Genomic DNA, 16314 nt, shown 5'->3' with positions numbered 1-16314 from the left:
CTGCTCAGGAACTCAGTGGCAGCCAGGCTTCCCCTTCCATGCCTGTCGGCTAGCAGGTGGAGCCCCCGCTCCACCGAAAAGCTCTCTGCTTTGCCTTCAGCCAGGGATCGCCGAGCTCAGCTCTCTCTGCCTCAGGCAGAGACTCGAGTGTGCCTCCAGCCTGCAGAAAGAAGGGTGCCTTCTCCTGAGCACTGCTCTGCTGGGGCAGCTCCCTGAAGGCCTCCGGGGGCCGTCTCTCCCCTCACACAGTCGTGCCATTCGGCCCACCCGGGGAGCGAAGCTTCCCCTCGGCAGGGCGCAGGGTACGGCCTATGTGTGTTTGCATGGCTGGGAAAGGGCAGATCCAGAAGCTGGCTGTGCACTGGGGAATGGGGCCTGATGGGCATAGCCGGCCTTCCCGGGTTGGGAAGCAGGAGATCTGGGGCCTCCGAGCTGCATGCACACCCCCTCCCTGGATGCCCCTCTTGCTTCTTCTCTGCTGCCAAGCCTCTCTCACCACACGTGCGTCTCATGGAAAGGAGCAGGCTGCTTGCCATTCTGGGCAAGGACCTCACCCCCCAGGCCTCGTTTCCTCGAACGGGAGTGCACATTGACCCAGAGCCTCCAGAGCAGCTGCTGTCTCTCCAGCCACAAAGGCCTGCAGCCGAACCCATGACAGCCTGCTGCATGGAGGGCTTCTATGGGAGAGGTGCCATGCATCCCAGGCGGGTGCTCCCCGGCACCCCGCTTTCCATGGGGAAACACTGTGTGTGCCAAGTGTCTCCTGTGTGCAGTCAACGTAGCCCCGGTGCCCGAGGTGCAGGGCCTCCTCTTTGGACCCAGAGCAGTGTGCTAGGCAGGCCTCCCATGCTGGGGGAGCCTCCGCTTCCCCAACTGTCCAAGTGCCTCAGGAACACACTTCCAGGGAGTGTGGGTCTGACAGGCAGAACGGCCCGAGTGAGGAGCGTGGACGGCAGGCCAAAGCCATCCCTAGGGCCTGTGCTGGCCTAGGCCCCTGCCAGCCAGCAGGGCCTCGACAGAGCACAGTTCATTCGAGTAGGCCCCAGGGTGTTGCCTGTGGCTCTCTTGCACTGCTGGGAAGCTGCAGGTCCAGAGGCTGTGTGTGCACGGGGCCACTGGGGCCTGAGCACAGAACAGTCAGGAGCCCACTCTCTAGCAGGACTCCTGCCACCTCTGCGCTGCCTGCCACACCCCCTTGCTGCCCGCACTGTCTTCACTGCTGGCAGGCCTCTGTGTGCACAGCCCAGTCTCTGCCAAGGGAACAAGGGGCTTGCTCGCCCCTCGCTAGGACCTCCTGCTACAGCACTCTGGACCAGGGCACACACGCCCCTGGACCAGCAGCCTGCAAGGAAGCTGCAGCTGAGCCAGCCACAAAGGCCTGCAGCCCTTGGCAGGGAGCCTTCTGCTAAGGACAGCTTTCCCCCTCCCAGGCCCTGCAGGAGTTCCTGGAGGCTCAGGCCTGCAGCGTTTTCCCCCACAGAGCACTGGGTGCCCAAAGCCTCCCCTGTGGCTTCCGAGCACCCTCCAGCCCACAGGCCCTTGGCACCCACTCTGTGGCCAGAGGCAAGTCCTAGGCAGGACTCTCGAGCTTGTAGAGCCAGAGGGCCTCCAGCTTGGACACCTGCTCAGGAACTCAGTGGCAGCCAGGCTTCCCCTTCCATGCCTGTCGGCTAGCAGGTGGAGCCCCCGCTCCACCGAAAAGCTCTCTGCTTTGCCTTCAGCCAGGGATCGCCGAGCTCAGCTCTCTCTGCCTCAGGCAGAGACTCGAGTGTGCCTCCAGCCTGCAGAAAGAAGGGTGCCTTCTCCTGAGCACTGCTCTGCTGGGGCAGCTCCCTGAAGGCCTCCGGGGGCCGTCTCTCCCCTCACACAGTCGTGCCATTCGGCCCACCCGGGGAGCGAAGCTTCCCCCTCGGCAGGGCGCAGGGTACGGCCTATGTGTGTTTGCATGGCTGGGAAAGGGCAGATCCAGAAGCTGGCTGTGCACTGGGGAATGGGGCCTGATGGGCATAGCCGGCCTTCCCGGGTTGGGAAGCAGGAGATCTGGGGCCTCCGAGCTGCATGCACACCCCCTCCCTGGATGCCCCTCTTGCTTCTTCTCTGCTGCCAAGCCTCTCTCACCACACGTGCGTCTCATGGAAAGGAGCAGGCTGCTTGCCATTCTGGGCAAGGACCTCACCCCCCAGGCCTCGTTTCCTCGAACGGGAGTGCACATTGACCCAGAGCCTCCAGAGGAGCTGCTGTCTCTCCAGCCACAAAGGCCTGCAGCCGAACCCATGACAGCCTGCTGCATGGAGGGCTTCTATGGGAGAGGTGCCATGCATCCCAGGCGGGTGCTCCCCGGCACCCCGCTTTCCATGGGGAAACACTGTGTGTGCCAAGTGTCTCCTGTGTGCAGTCAACGTAGCCCCGGTGCCCGAGGTGCAGGGCCTCCTCTTTGGACCCAGAGCAGTGTGCTAGGCAGGCCTCCCATGCTGGGGGAGCCTCCGCTTCCCCAACTGTCCAAGTGCCTCAGGAACACACTTCCAGGGAGTGTGGGTCTGACAGGCAGAACGGCCCGAGTGAGGAGCGTGGACGGCAGGCCAAAGCCATCCCTAGGGCCTGTGCTGGCCTAGGCCCCTGCCAGCCAGCAGGGCCTCGACAGAGCACAGTTCATTCGAGTAGGCCCCAGGGTGTTGCCTGTGGCTCTCTTGCACTGCTGGGAAGCTGCAGGTCCAGAGGCTGTGTGTGCACGGGGCCACTGGGGCCTGAGCACAGAACAGTCAGGAGCCCACTCTCTAGCAGGACTCCTGCCACCTCTGCGCTGCCTGCCACAGCCCCTTGCTGCCCGCACTGTCTTCACTGCTGGCAGGCCTCTGTGTGCACAGCCCAGTCTCTGCCAAGGGAACAAGGGGCTTGCTCGCCCCTCGCTAGGACCTCCTGCTACAGCACTCTGGACCAGGGCACACACGCCCCTGGACCAGCAGCCTGCAAGGAAGCTGCAGCTGAGCCAGCCACAAAGGCCTGCAGCCCTTGGCAGGGAGCCTTCTGCTAAGGACAGCTTTCCCCCTCCCAGGCCCTGCAGGAGTTCCTGGAGGCTCAGGCCTGCAGCGTTTTCCCCCACAGAGCACTGGGTGCCCAAAGCCTCCCCTGTGGCTTCCGAGCACCCTCCAGCCCACAGGCCCTTGGCACCCACTCTGTGGCCAGAGGCAAGTCCTAGGCAGGACTCTCGAGCTTGTAGAGCCAGAGGGCCTCCAGCTTGGACACCTGCTCAGGAACTCAGTGGCAGCCAGGCTTCCCCTTCCATGCCTGTCGGCTAGCAGGTGGAGCCCCCGCTCCACCGAAAAGCTCTCTGCTTTGCCTTCAGCCAGGGATCGCCGAGCTCAGCTCTCTCTGCCTCAGGCAGAGACTCGAGTGTGCCTCCAGCCTGCAGAAAGAAGGGTGCCTTCTCCTGAGCACTGCTCTGCTGGGGCAGCTCCCTGAAGGCCTCCGGGGGCCGTCTCTCCCCTCACACAGTCGTGCCATTCGGCCCACCCGGGGAGCGAAGCTTCCCCCTCGGCAGGGCGCAGGGTACGGCCTATGTGTGTTTGCATGGCTGGGAAAGGGCAGATCCAGAAGCTGGCTGTGCACTGGGGAATGGGGCCTGATGGGCATAGCCGGCCTTCCCGGGTTGGGAAGCAGGAGATCTGGGGCCTCCGAGCTGCATGCACACCCCCTCCCTGGATGCCCCTCTTGCTTCTTCTCTGCTGCCAAGCCTCTCTCACCACACGTGCGTCTCATGGAAAGGAGCAGGCTGCTTGCCATTCTGGGCAAGGACCTCACCCCCCAGGCCTCGTTTCCTCGAACGGGAGTGCACATTGACCCAGAGCCTCCAGAGGAGCTGCTGTCTCTCCAGCCACAAAGGCCTGCAGCCGAACCCATGACAGCCTGCTGCATGGAGGGCTTCTATGGGAGAGGTGCCATGCATCCCAGGCGGGTGCTCCCCGGCACCCCGCTTTCCATGGGGAAACACTGTGTGTGCCAAGTGTCTCCTGTGTGCAGTCAACGTAGCCCCGGTGCCCGAGGTGCAGGGCCTCCTCTTTGGACCCAGAGCAGTGTGCTAGGCAGGCCTCCATGCTGGGGGAGCCTCCGCTTCCCCAACTGTCCAAGTGCCTCAGGAACACACTTCCAGGGAGTGTGGGTCTGACAGGCAGAACGGCCCGAGTGAGGAGCGTGGACGGCAGGCCAAAGCCATCCCTAGGGCCTGTGCTGGCCTAGGCCCCTGCCAGCCAGCAGGGCCTCGACAGAGCACAGTTCATTCGAGTAGGCCCCAGGGTGTTGCCTGTGGCTCTCTTGCACTGCTGGGAAGCTGCAGGTCCAGAGGCTGTGTGTGCACGGGGCCACTGGGGCCTGAGCACAGAACAGTCAGGAGCCCACTCTCTAGCAGGACTCCTGCCACCTCTGCGCTGCCTGCCACAGCCCCTTGCTGCCCGCACTGTCTTCACTGCTGGCAGGCCTCTGTGTGCACAGCCCAGTCTCTGCCAAGGGAACAAGGGGCTTGCTCGCCCCTCGCTAGGACCTCCTGCTACAGCACTCTGGACCAGGGCACACACGCCCCTGGACCAGCAGCCTGCAAGGAAGCTGCAGCTGAGCCAGCCACAAAGGCCTGCAGCCCTTGGCAGGGAGCCTTCTGCTAAGGACAGCTTTCCCCCTCCCAGGCCCTGCAGGAGTTCCTGGAGGCTCAGGCCTGCAGCGTTTTCCCCCACAGAGCACTGGGTGCCCAAAGCCTCCCCTGTGGCTTCCGAGCACCCTCCAGCCCACAGGCCCTTGGCACCCACTCTGTGGCCAGAGGCAAGTCCTAGGCAGGACTCTCGAGCTTGTAGAGCCAGAGGGCCTCCAGCTTGGACACCTGCTCAGGAACTCAGTGGCAGCCAGGCTTCCCCTTCCATGCCTGTCGGCTAGCAGGTGGAGCCCCCGCTCCACCGAAAAGCTCTCTGCTTTGCCTTCAGCCAGGGATCGCCGAGCTCAGCTCTCTCTGCCTCAGGCAGAGACTCGAGTGTGCCTCCAGCCTGCAGAAAGAAGGGTGCCTTCTCCTGAGCACTGCTCTGCTGGGGCAGCTCCCTGAAGGCCTCCGGGGGCCGTCTCTCCCCTCACACAGTCGTGCCATTCGGCCCACCCGGGGAGCGAAGCTTCCCCCTCGGCAGGGCGCAGGGTACGGCCTATGCTATGTGTGTTTGCATGGCTGGGAAAGGGCAGATCCAGAAGCTGGCTGTGCACTGGGGAATGGGGCCTGATGGGCATAGCCGGCCTTCCCGGGTTGGGAAGCAGGAGATCTGGGGCCTCCGAGCTGCATGCACACCCCCTCCCTGGATGCCCCTCTTGCTTCTTCTCTGCTGCCAAGCCTCTCTCACCACACGTGCGTCTCATGGAAAGGAGCAGGCTGCTTGCCATTCTGGGCAAGGACCTCACCCCCCAGGCCTCGTTTCCTCGAACGGGAGTGCACATTGACCCAGAGCCTCCAGAGCAGCTGCTGTCTCTCCAGCCACAAAGGCCTGCAGCCGAACCCATGACAGCCTGCTGCATGGAGGGCTTCTATGGGAGAGGTGCCATGCATCCCAGGCGGGTGCTCCCCGGCACCCCGCTTTCCATGGGGAAACACTGTGTGTGCCAAGTGTCTCCTGTGTGCAGTCAACGTAGCCCCGGTGCCCGAGGTGCAGGGCCTCCTCTTTGGACCCAGAGCAGTGTGCTAGGCAGGCCTCCCATGCTGGGGAGCCTCCGCTTCCCCAACTGTCCAAGTGCCTCAGGAACACACTTCCAGGGAGTGTGGGTCTGACAGGCAGAACGGCCCGAGTGAGGAGCGTGGACGGCAGGCCAAAGCCATCCCTAGGGCCTGTGCTGGCCTAGGCCCCTGCCAGCCAGCAGGGCCTCGACAGAGCACAGTTCATTCGAGTAGGCCCCAGGGTGTTGCCTGTGGCTCTCTTGCACTGCTGGGAAGCTGCAGGTCCAGAGGCTGTGTGTGCACGGGGCCACTGGGGCCTGAGCACAGAACAGTCAGGAGCCCACTCTCTAGCAGGACTCCTGCCACCTCTGCGCTGCCTGCCACAGCCCCTTGCTGCCCGCACTGTCTTCACTGCTGGCAGGCCTCTGTGTGCACAGCCCAGTCTCTGCCAAGGGAACAAGGGGCTTGCTCGCCCCTCGCTAGGACCTCCTGCTACAGCACTCTGGACCAGGGCACACACGCCCCTGGACCAGCAGCCTGCAAGGAAGCTGCAGCTGAGCCAGCCACAAAGGCCTGCAGCCCTTGGCAGGGAGCCTTCTGCTAAGGACAGCTTTCCCCCTCCCAGGCCCTGCAGGAGTTCCTGGAGGCTCAGGCCTGCAGCGTTTTCCCCCACAGAGCACTGGGTGCCCAAAGCCTCCCCTGTGGCTTCCGAGCACCCTCCAGCCCACAGGCCCTTGGCACCCACTCTGTGGCCAGAGGCAAGTCCTAGGCAGGACTCTCGAGCTTGTAGAGCCAGAGGGCCTCCAGCTTGGACACCTGCTCAGGAACTCAGTGGCAGCCAGGCTTCCCCTTCCATGCCTGTCGGCTAGCAGGTGGAGCCCCCGCTCCACCGAAAAGCTCTCTGCTTTGCCTTCAGCCAGGGATCGCCGAGCTCAGCTCTCTCTGCCTCAGGCAGAGACTCGAGTGTGCCTCCAGCCTGCAGAAAGAAGGGTGCCTTCTCCTGAGCACTGCTCTGCTGGGGCAGCTCCCTGAAGGCCTCCGGGGGCCGTCTCTCCCCTCACACAGTCGTGCCATTCGGCCCACCCGGGGAGCGAAGCTTCCCCCTCGGCAGGGCGCAGGGTACGGCCTATGTGTGTTTGCATGGCTGGGAAAGGGCAGATCCAGAAGCTGGCTGTGCACTGGGGAATGGGGCCTGATGGGCATAGCCGGCCTTCCCGGGTTGGGAAGCAGGAGATCTGGGGCCTCCGAGCTGCATGCACACCCCCTCCCTGGATGCCCCTCTTGCTTCTTCTCTGCTGCCAAGCCTCTCTCACCACACGTGCGTCTCATGGAAAGGAGCAGGCTGCTTGCCATTCTGGGCAAGGACCTCACCCCCCAGGCCTCGTTTCCTCGAACGGGAGTGCACATTGACCCAGAGCCTCCAGAGCAGCTGCTGTCTCTCCAGCCACAAAGGCCTGCAGCCGAACCCATGACAGCCTGCTGCATGGAGGGCTTCTATGGGAGAGGTGCCATGCATCCCAGGCGGGTGCTCCCCGGCACCCCGCTTTCCATGGGGAAACACTGTGTGTGCCAAGTGTCTCCTGTGTGCAGTCAACGTAGCCCCGGTGCCCGAGGTGCAGGGCCTCCTCTTTGGACCCAGAGCAGTGTGCTAGGCAGGCCTCCCATGCTGGGGGAGCCTCCGCTTCCCCAACTGTCCAAGTGCCTCAGGAACACACTTCCAGGGAGTGTGGGTCTGACAGGCAGAACGGCCCGAGTGAGGAGCGTGGACGGCAGGCCAAAGCCATCCCTAGGGCCTGTGCTGGCCTAGGCCCCTGCCAGCCAGCAGGGCCTCGACAGAGCACAGTTCATTCGAGTAGGCCCCAGGGTGTTGCCTGTGGCTCTCTTGCACTGCTGGGAAGCTGCAGGTCCAGAGGCTGTGTGTGCACGGGGCCACTGGGGCCTGAGCACAGAACAGTCAGGAGCCCACTCTCTAGCAGGACTCCTGCCACCTCTGCGCTGCCTGCCACAGCCCCTTGCTGCCCGCACTGTCTTCACTGCTGGCAGGCCTCTGTGTGCACAGCCCAGTCTCTGCCAAGGGAACAAGGGGCTTGCTCGCCCCTCGCTAGGACCTCCTGCTACAGCACTCTGGACCAGGGCACACACGCCCCTGGACCAGCAGCCTGCAAGGAAGCTGCAGCTGAGCCAGCCACAAAGGCCTGCAGCCCTTGGCAGGGAGCCTTCTGCTAAGGACAGCTTTCCCCCTCCCAGGCCCTGCAGGAGTTCCTGGAGGCTCAGGCCTGCAGCGTTTTCCCCCACAGAGCACTGGGTGCCCAAAGCCTCCCCTGTGGCTTCCGAGCACCCTCCAGCCCACAGGCCCTTGGCACCCACTCTGTGGCCAGAGGCAAGTCCTAGGCAGGACTCTCGAGCTTGTAGAGCCAGAGGGCCTCCAGCTTGGACACCTGCTCAGGAACTCAGTGGCAGCCAGGCTTCCCCTTCCATGCCTGTCGGCTAGCAGGTGGAGCCCCCGCTCCACCGAAAAGCTCTCTGCTTTGCCTTCAGCCAGGGATCGCCGAGCTCAGCTCTCTCTGCCTCAGGCAGAGACTCGAGTGTGCCTCCAGCCTGCAGAAAGAAGGGTGCCTTCTCCTGAGCACTGCTCTGCTGGGGCAGCTCCCTGAAGGCCTCCGGGGGCCGTCTCTCCCCTCACACAGTCGTGCCATTCGGCCCACCCGGGGAGCGAAGCTTCCCCCTCGGCAGGGCGCAGGGTACGGCCTATGTGTGTTTGCATGGCTGGGAAAGGGCAGATCCAGAAGCTGGCTGTGCACTGGGGAATGGGGCCTGATGGGCATAGCCGGCCTTCCCGGGTTGGGAAGCAGGAGATCTGGGGCCTCCGAGCTGCATGCACACCCCCTCCCTGGATGCCCCTCTTGCTTCTTCTCTGCTGCCAAGCCTCTCTCACCACACGTGCGTCTCATGGAAAGGAGCAGGCTGCTTGCCATTCTGGGCAAGGACCTCACCCCCCAGGCCTCGTTTCCTCGAACGGGAGTGCACATTGACCCAGAGCCTCCAGAGGAGCTGCTGTCTCTCCAGCCACAAAGGCCTGCAGCCGAACCCATGACAGCCTGCTGCATGGAGGGCTTCTATGGGAGAGGTGCCATGCATCCCAGGCGGGTGCTCCCCGGCACCCCGCTTTCCATGGGGAAACACTGTGTGTGCCAAGTGTCTCCTGTGTGCAGTCAACGTAGCCCCGGTGCCCGAGGTGCAGGGCCTCCTCTTTGGACCCAGAGCAGTGTGCTAGGCAGGCCTCCCATGCTGGGGGAGCCTCCGCTTCCCCAACTGTCCAAGTGCCTCAGGAACACACTTCCAGGGAGTGTGGGTCTGACAGGCAGAACGGCCCGAGTGAGGAGCGTGGACGGCAGGCCAAAGCCATCCCTAGGGCCTGTGCTGGCCTAGGCCCCTGCCAGCCAGCAGGGCCTCGACAGAGCACAGTTCATTCGAGTAGGCCCCAGGGTGTTGCCTGTGGCTCTCTTGCACTGCTGGGAAGCTGCAGGTCCAGAGGCTGTGTGTGCACGGGGCCACTGGGGCCTGAGCACAGAACAGTCAGGAGCCCACTCTCTAGCAGGACTCCTGCCACCTCTGCGCTGCCTGCCACAGCCCCTTGCTGCCCGCACTGTCTTCACTGCTGGCAGGCCTCTGTGTGCACAGCCCAGTCTCTGCCAAGGGAACAAGGGGCTTGCTCGCCCCTCGCTAGGACCTCCTGCTACAGCACTCTGGACCAGGGCACACACGCCCCTGGACCAGCAGCCTGCAAGGAAGCTGCAGCTGAGCCAGCCACAAAGGCCTGCAGCCCTTGGCAGGGAGCCTTCTGCTAAGGACAGTTTTCCCCCTCCCAGGCCCTGCAGGAGTTCCTGGAGGCTCAGGCCTGCAGCGTTTTCCCCCACAGAGCACTGGGTGCCCAAAGCCTCCCCTGTGGCTTCCGAGCACCCTCCAGCCCACAGGCCCTTGGCACCCACTCTGTGGCCAGAGGCAAGTCCTAGGCAGGACTCTCGAGCTTGTAGAGCCAGAGGGCCTCCAGCTTGGACACCTGCTCAGGAACTCAGTGGCAGCCAGGCTTCCCCTTCCATGCCTGTCGGCTAGCAGGTGGAGCCCCCGCTCCACCGAAAAGCTCTCTGCTTTGCCTTCAGCCAGGGATCGCCGAGCTCAGCTCTCTCTGCCTCAGGCAGAGACTCGAGTGTGCCTCCAGCCTGCAGAAAGAAGGGTGCCTTCTCCTGAGCACTGCTCTGCTGGGGCAGCTCCCTGAAGGCCTCCGGGGGCCGTCTCTCCCCTCACACAGTCGTGCCATTCGGCCCACCCGGGGAGCGAAGCTTCCCCCTCGGCAGGGCGCAGGGTACGGCCTATGTGTGTTTGCATGGCTGGGAAAGGGCAGATCCAGAAGCTGGCTGTGCACTGGGGAATGGGGCCTGATGGGCATAGCCGGCCTTCCCGGGTTGGGAAGCAGGAGATCTGGGGCCTCCGAGCTGCATGCACACCCCCTCCCTGGATGCCCCTCTTGCTTCTTCTCTGCTGCCAAGCCTCTCTCACCACACGTGCGTCTCATGGAAAGGAGCAGGCTGCTTGCCATTCTGGGCAAGGACCTCACCCCCCAGGCCTCGTTTCCTCGAACGGGAGTGCACATTGACCCAGAGCCTCCAGAGGAGCTGCTGTCTCTCCAGCCACAAAGGCCTGCAGCCGAACCCATGACAGCCTGCTGCATGGAGGGCTTCTATGGGAGAGGTGCCATGCATCCCAGGCGGGTGCTCCCCGGCACCCCGCTTTCCATGGGGAAACACTGTGTGTGCCAAGTGTCTCCTGTGTGCAGTCAACGTAGCCCCGGTGCCCGAGGTGCAGGGCCTCCTCTTTGGACCCAGAGCAGTGTGCTAGGCAGGCCTCCCATGCTGGGGGAGCCTCCGCTTCCCCAACTGTCCAAGTGCCTCAGGAACACACTTCCAGGGAGTGTGGGTCTGACAGGCAGAACGGCCCGAGTGAGGAGCGTGGACGGCAGGCCAAAGCCATCCCTAGGGCCTGTGCTGGCCTAGGCCCCTGCCAGCCAGCAGGGCCTCGACAGAGCACAGTTCATTCGAGTAGGCCCCAGGGTGTTGCCTGTGGCTCTCTTGCACTGCTGGGAAGCTGCAGGTCCAGAGGCTGTGTGTGCACGGGGCCACTGGGGCCTGAGCACAGAACAGTCAGGAGCCCACTCTCTAGCAGGACTCCTGCCACCTCTGCGCTGCCTGCCACAGCCCCTTGCTGCCCGCACTGTCTTCACTGCTGGCAGGCCTCTGTGTGCACAGCCCAGTCTCTGCCAAGGGAACAAGGGGCTTGCTCGCCCCTCGCTAGGACCTCCTGCTACAGCACTCTGGACCAGGGCACACACGCCCCTGGACCAGCAGCCTGCAAGGAAGCTGCAGCTGAGCCAGCCACAAAGGCCTGCAGCCCTTGGCAGGGAGCCTTCTGCTAAGGACAGCTTTCCCCCTCCCAGGCCCTGCAGGAGTTCCTGGAGGCTCAGGCCTGCAGCGTTTTCCCCCACAGAGCACTGGGTGCCCAAAGCCTCCCCTGTGGCTTCCGAACACCCTCCAGCCCACAGGCCCTTGGCACCCACTCTGTGGCCAGAGGCAAGTCCTAGGCAGGACTCTCGAGCTTGTAGAGCCAGAGGGCCTCCAGCTTGGACACCTGCTCAGGAACTCAGTGGCAGCCAGGCTTCCCCTTCCATGCCTGTCGGCTAGCAGGTGGAGCCCCCGCTCCACCGAAAAGCTCTCTGCTTTGCCTTCAGCCAGGGATCGCCGAGCTCAGCTCTCTCTGCCTCAGGCAGAGACTCGAGTGTGCCTCCAGCCTGCAGAAAGAAGGGTGCCTTCTCCTGAGCACTGCTCTGCTGGGGCAGCTCCCTGAAGGCCTCCGGGGGCCGTCTCTCCCCTCACACAGTCGTGCCATTCGGCCCACCCGGGGAGCGAAGCTTCCCCCTCGGCAGGGCGCAGGGTACGGCCTATGTGTGTTTGCATGGCTGGGAAAGGGCAGATCCAGAAGCTGGCTGTGCACTGGGGAATGGGGCCTGATGGGCATAGCCGGCCTTCCCGGGTTGGGAAGCAGGAGATCTGGGGCCTCCGAGCTGCATGCACACCCCCTCCCTGGATGCCCCTCTTGCTTCTTCTCTGCTGCCAAGCCTCTCTCACCACACGTGCGTCTCATGGAAAGGAGCAGGCTGCTTGCCATTCTGGGCAAGGACCTCACCCCCCAGGCCTCGTTTCCTCGAACGGGAGTGCACATTGACCCAGAGCCTCCAGAGGAGCTGCTGTCTCTCCAGCCACAAAGGCCTGCAGCCGAACCCATGACAGCCTGCTGCATGGAGGGCTTCTATGGGAGAGGTGCCATGCATCCCAGGCGGGTGCTCCCCGGCACCCCGCTTTCCATGGGGAAACACTGTGTGTGCCAAGTGTCTCCTGTGTGCAGTCAACGTAGCCCCGGTGCCCGAGGTGCAGGGCCTCCTCTTTGGACCCAGAGCAGTGTGCTAGGCAGGCCTCCCATGCTGGGGGAGCCTCCGCTTCCCCAACTGTCCAAGTGCCTCAGGAACACACTTCCAGGGAGTGTGGGTCTGACAGGCAGAACGGCCCGAGTGAGGAGCGTGGACGGCAGGCCAAAGCCATCCCTAGGGCCTGTGCTGGCCTAGGCCCCTGCCAGCCAGCAGGGCCTCGACAGAGCACAGTTCATTCGAGTAGGCCCCAGGGTGTTGCCTGTGGCTCTCTTGCACTGCTGGGAAGCTGCAGGTCCAGAGGCTGTGTGTGCACGGGGCCACTGGGGCCTGAGCACAGAACAGTCAGGAGCCCACTCTCTAGCAGGACTCCTGCCACCTCTGCGCTGCCTGCCACAGCCCCTTGCTGCCCGCACTGTCTTCACTGCTGGCAGGCCTCTGTGTGCACAGCCCAGTCTCTGCCAAGGGAACAAGGGGCTTGCTCGCCCCTCGCTAGGACCTCCTGCTACAGCACTCTGGACCAGGGCACACACGCCCCTGGACCAGCAGCCTGCAAGGAAGCTGCAGCTGAGCCAGCCACAAAGGCCTGCAGCCCTTGGCAGGGAGCCTTCTGCTAAGGACAGCTTTCCCCCTCCCAGGCCCTGCAGGAGTTCCTGGAGGCTCAGGCCTGCAGCGTTTTCCCCCACAGAGCACTGGGTGCCCAAAGCCTCCCCTGTGGCTTCCGAGCACCCTCCAGCCCACAGGCCCTTGGCACCCACTCTGTGGCCAGAGGCAAGTCCTAGGCAGGACTCTCGAGCTTGTAGAGCCAGAGGGCCTCCAGCTTGGACACCTGCTCAGGAACTCAGTGGCAGCCAGGCTTCCCCTTCCATGCCTGTCGGCTAGCAGGTGGAGCCCCCGCTCCACCGAAAAGCTCTCTGCTTTGCCTTCAGCCAGGGATCGCCGAGCTCAGCTCTCTCTGCCTCAGGCAGAGACTCGAGTGTGCCTCCAGCCTGCAGAAAGAAGGGTGCCTTCTCCTGAGCACTGCTCTGCTGGGGCAGCTCCCTGAAGGCCTCCGGGGGCCGTCTCTCCCCTCACACAGTCGTGCCATTCGGCCCACCCGGGGAGCGAAGCTTCCCCCTCGGCAGGGCGCAGGGTACGGCCTATGTGTGTTTGCATGGCTGGGAAAGGGCAGATCCAGAAGCTGGCTGTGCACTGGGGAATGGGGCCTGATGGGCATAGCCGGCCTTCCCGGGTTGGGAAGCAGGAGATCTGGGGCCTCCGAGCTGCATGCACACCCCCTCCCTGGATGCCCCTCTTGCTTCTTCTCTGCTGCCAAGCCTCTCTCACCACACGTGCGTCTCATGGAAAGGAGCAGGCTGCTTGCCATTCTGGGCAAGGACCTCACCCCCCAGGCCTCGTTTCCTCGAACGGGAGTGCACATTGACCCAGAGCCTCCAGAGGAGCTGCTGTCTCTCCAGCCACAAAGGCCTGCAGCCGAACCCATGACAGCCTGCTGCATGGAGGGCTTCTATGGGAGAGGTGCCATGCATCCCAGGCGGGTGCTCCCCGGCACCCCGCTTTCCATGGGGAAACACTGTGTGTGCCAAGTGTCTCCTGTGTGCAGTCAACGTAGCCCCGGTGCCCGAGGTGCAGGGCCTCCTCTTTGGACCCAGAGCAGTGTGCTAGGCAGGCCTCCCATGCTGGGGGAGCCTCCGCTTCCCCAACTGTCCAAGTGCCTCAGGAACACACTTCCAGGGAGTGTGGGTCTGACAGGCAGAACGGCCCGAGTGAGGAGCGTGGACGGCAGGCCAAAGCCATCCCTAGGGCCTGTGCTGGCCTAGGCCCCTGCCAGCCAGCAGGGCCTCGACAGAGCACAGTTCATTCGAGTAGGCCCCAGGGTGTTGCCTGTGGCTCTCTTGCACTGCTGGGAAGCTGCAGGTCCAGAGGCTGTGTGTGCACGGGGCCACTGGGGCCTGAGCACAGAACAGTCAGGAGCCCACTCTCTAGCAGGACTCCTGCCACCTCTGCGCTGCCTGCCACAGCCCCTTGCTGCCCGCACTGTCTTCACTGCTGGCAGGCCTCTGTGTGCACAGCCCAGTCTCTGCCAAGGGAACAAGGGGCTTGCTCGCCCCTCGCTAGGACCTCCTGCTACAGCACTCTGGACCAGGGCACACACGCCCCTGGACCAGCAGCCTGCAAGGAAGCTGCAGCTGAGCCAGCCACAAAGGCCTGCAGCCCTTGGCAGGGAGCCTTCTGCTAAGGACAGCTTTCCCCCTCCCAGGCCCTGCAGGAGTTCCTGGAGGCTCAGGCCTGCAGCGTTTTCCCCCACAGAGCACTGGGTGCCCAAAGCCTCCCCTGTGGCTTCCGAGCACCCTCCAGCCCACAGGCCCTTGGCACCCACTCTGTGGCCAGAGGCAAGTCCTAGGCAGGACTCTCGAGCTTGTAGAGCCAGAGGGCCTCCAGCTTGGACACCTGCTCAGGAACTCAGTGGCAGCCAGGCTTCCCCTTCCATGCCTGTCGGCTAGCAGGTGGAGCCCCCGCTCCACCGAAAAGCTCTCTGCTTTGCCTTCAGCCAGGGATCGCCGAGCTCAGCTCTCTCTGCCTCAGGCAGAGACTCGAGTGTGCCTCCAGCCTGCAGAAAGAAGGGTGCCTTCTCCTGAGCACTGCTCTGCTGGGGCAGCTCCCTGAAGGCCTCCGGGGGCCGTCTCTCCCCTCACACAGTCGTGCCATTCGGCCCACCCGGGGAGCGAAGCTTCCCCCTCGGCAGGGCGCAGGGTACGGCCTATGTGTGTTTGCATGGCTGGGAAAGGGCAGATCCAGAAGCTGGCTGTGCACTGGGGAATGGGGCCTGATGGGCATAGCCGGCCTTCCCGGGTTGGGAAGCAGGAGATCTGGGGCCTCCGAGCTGCATGCACACCCCCTCCCTGGATGCCCCTCTTGCTTCTTCTCTGCTGCCAAGCCTCTCTCACCACACGTGCGTCTCATGGAAAGGAGCAGGCTGCTTGCCATTCTGGGCAAGGACCTCACCCCCCAGGCCTCGTTTCCTCGAACGGGAGTGCACATTGACCCAGAGCCTCCAGAGCAGCTGCTGTCTCTCCAGCCACAAAGGCCTGCAGCCGAACCCATGACAGCCTGCTGCATGGAGGGCTTCTATGGGAGAGGTGCCATGCATCCCAGGCGGGTGCTCCCCGGCACCCCGCTTTCCATGGGGAAACACTGTGTGTGCCAAGTGTCTCCTGTGTGCAGTCAACGTAGCCCCGGTGCCCGAGGTGCAGGGCCTCCTCTTTGGACCCAGAGCAGTGTGCTAGGCAGGCCTCCCATGCTGGGGGAGCCTCCGCTTCCCCAACTGTCCAAGTGCCTCAGGAACACACTTCCAGGGAGTGTGGGTCTGACAGGCAGAACGGCCCGAGTGAGGAGCGTGGACGGCAGGCCAAAGCCATCCCTAGGGCCTGTGCTGGCCTAGGCCCCTGCCAGCCAGCAGGGCCTCGACAGAGCACAGTTCATTCGAGTAGGCCCCAGGGTGTTGCCTGTGGCTCTCTTGCACTGCTGGGAAGCTGCAGGTCCAGAGGCTGTGTGTGCACGGGGCCACTGGGGCCTGAGCACAGAACAGTCAGGAGCCCACTCTCTAGCAGGACTCCTGCCACCTCTGCGCTGCCTGCCACAGCCCCTTGCTGCCCGCACTGTCTTCACTGCTGGCAGGCCTCTGTGTGCACAGCCCAGTCTCTGCCAAGGGAACAAGGGGCTTGCTCGCCCCTCGCTAGGACCTCCTGCTACAGCACTCTGGACCAGGGCACACACGCCCCTGGACCAGCAGCCTGCAAGGAAGCTGCAGCTGAGCCAGCCACAAAGGCCTGCAGCCCTTGGCAGGGAGCCTTCTGCTAAGGACAGCTTTCCCCCTCCCAGGCCCTGCAGGAGTTCCTGGAGGCTCAGGCCTGCAGCGTTTTCCCCCACAGAGCACTGGGTGCCCAAAGCCTCCCCTGTGGCTTCCGAGCACCCTCCAGCCCACAGGCCCTTGGCACCCACTCTGTGGCCAGAGGCAAGTCCTAGGCAGGACTCTCGAGCTTGTAGAGCCAGAGGGCCTCCAGCTTGGACACCTGCTCAGGAACTCAGTGGCAGCCAGGCTTCCCCTTCCATGCCTGTCGGCTAGCAGGTGGAGCCCCCGCTCCACCGAAAAGCTCTCTGCTTT

This window comes from Hippopotamus amphibius, chromosome 6 (genome assembly GCF_030028045.1).
Source record: "Hippopotamus amphibius kiboko isolate mHipAmp2 chromosome 6, mHipAmp2.hap2, whole genome shotgun sequence".
Taxonomy (NCBI): Eukaryota; Metazoa; Chordata; class Mammalia; order Artiodactyla; family Hippopotamidae; genus Hippopotamus; species Hippopotamus amphibius.
The sequence above is the reverse complement of the archived record's forward strand: the minus strand, read 5'-3'. Positions refer to the sequence as shown.